General features: G+C 49.3%; 1 pseudogene; it reads left to right on the top strand.

Moving 5' to 3' along the window:
* Nucleotides 1–618: 618 nt before the first annotated feature.
* On the top strand, nt 619–1,746 carry LOC102854414 (annotated as a pseudogene).
* Nucleotides 1,747–2,119: the final 373 nt, after the last annotated feature.

Below are 2,119 nucleotides of genomic sequence, written 5' to 3'. Positions count from 1 at the left end.
CATAGATCAATAGAATAGAATTGAAAACCTGGAAATCAGCCCATCTACCTATGGTCAACTGATTTTTGACAAGGAGATGAAATCATTTAAGTGGGGAAACAACAGCCTTTGAAACAAATGGTGCTGGCAAAACTAGAAAAATATCTGCAGAAGACTCAAGACACTTCACTCCATATAGAAAAAGCAACTCAAGGTGGATCATGGGTCTAGGACTAAAAGCAAGGACTATAAACTTAATTAAAGAAACGCTTGGAAGAACTCTAGTAGTCCTAGGTCACAACATAAACAGTCGTCCAAGTATCCTGAAAAATCTACAACCAGAAGATAAAATATATGAATGGGATCTTCTAAGAATCAAATAACTATGCACATCCCAAAACTTCTCTCCAGCAGAGTAAAAAGGGAAGCCACAGACTGGAAAAAAATATTTGGAAATGACATGTCAGAAGAGGGACTTATCTCTAGAATTTATAAAATACATTAAAACAACTATGAGATATCATCTCACCCCAGTCAGAATAGGAAAATTTAGACAGCAGACACCTCGTCCGCCCTGGAGCACAGGCCCCTTCGCACAGTCATAGCCGCCGGTTCCCACCCTGCCACCCCCAGCTCAACATGGATGATGACATCGCTGCACTCGTGGTCGACAACGGCACCGGTATGTGCAAGGCCGGCTTCGCGGGCGACGACGCCCCCTGAGCTGTCTTCCCTTCCACCGTGAGGCGCTCTTGGCATCAGGGCATGATGGTAGGCATGGGCCAGAAGGACTCCTACGTGGGGGACTAAGCCCAGAGCAAGAGAGGCATCCTGACCCTCAAGTATCCCATCGAGCACGGCATTGTCACCAACTGGGACGACATGGAGAAGATCTGGCACCACACCTTCTACAATGAGCTGCGTGTGGCCCCCAAAGAGCACCCTGTGCTGCTGACGGAGACCCCCCTGAACCCCAAGGCTAACCGGGAGAAGATGACCCAGATCATGTTCGAGACTTTCAACACCCCTGCCATGTACATCGCCATCCAGGCCGTGCTGTCCCTGTATGCCTCTGGCCGAAGCACTGGCATTGTGATGGATTCCAGCGATGGGGTCACCCACACTGTGCCCATCTATGAGGGGTACGCCCTCCCCCATGCCATCCTGCGTCTGGACCTGGTTGACCGGGAACTGACGGACTTACCACATGAAGATCCTCACCGAGCGAGGCTACAGCTTCACCACCACGTCTGAGCGGGAAATTGTTTGTGACATCAAGGAGAAACTCTGTTACGTTGCCCTGGACTTCGAGCAGGAGATGGCCATGGCGGCTTCCTCTTGCTCCTTGGAGAAGAGCTACGAGCTGCCCTATGGGCAGGTCATCACCATCGGCAATGAGCGTTTCCGCTGCCCCGAGGCACTCTTCCAGCCCTCCTTCCTGGGCATGGAGTCTTGTGGTATCCATGAAACTACCTTCAACTCCATTATGAAGTGTGATGTTGACATCTGCAAGGACATCTACGCCAACACAGAGCTGTCTGGCGGGACCACCATGTACCCAGGCATCACCGACAGGATGCAGAAGGAGATCACAGCGCTGGCCCCCAGCACGATGAAGATCAAGATCACCACTCCCCCTGAGCGCAAATATTCCGTGTGGATCGGCGGCTCCATCCTGGCCTCCCTGTCCGCCTTCCAGCAGATGTGGATCAGCAAGCTGAGTACGACGAGTCTGGCCCCTTCATCGTCCTCCGCAAATGCTTCTAGGCAGACTGTTTAGTTGCGTTACACCCTTTCTTGATTAAAAAACCTAACTTGCGCAGAAAAAAAAAACCAAAACACAAAGAATGAGAATTGACATGGCTTTATATGTTACTTTTTTGTTTCTTTTTAAAATTTTTTGTTGTTGTTGTTGTTTGTTTGTTTTGGCGCTTGACTCAGAATTTAAAAACTGGAACGGTGAGGGTGACAGCAGTTGGTGTGGAGCAAGAATCCCCCCAGTTCTCCAATGTGGCCCAGGACTTTGATTGTACATTGTTCTCTTTTTTTTAGATAGTCATTCCAAATAATCAATATGGTGATGTGACAGAAAGCTCCTGCCTTTCCAGAAGCCTCTCCCTTCCCCTAAGCAGAAGAGCCC

The sequence above is a fragment of the Elephantulus edwardii genome, unplaced genomic scaffold (genome assembly GCF_000299155.1).
Source record: "Elephantulus edwardii isolate Elephantulus edwardi_28Jun2011 unplaced genomic scaffold, EleEdw1.0 scaffold00456, whole genome shotgun sequence".
In the NCBI taxonomy this organism is placed as follows: domain Eukaryota; kingdom Metazoa; phylum Chordata; class Mammalia; order Macroscelidea; family Macroscelididae; genus Elephantulus; species Elephantulus edwardii.
The sequence above is the reverse complement of the archived record's forward strand: the minus strand, read 5'-3'. Positions and strand labels throughout refer to the sequence as shown.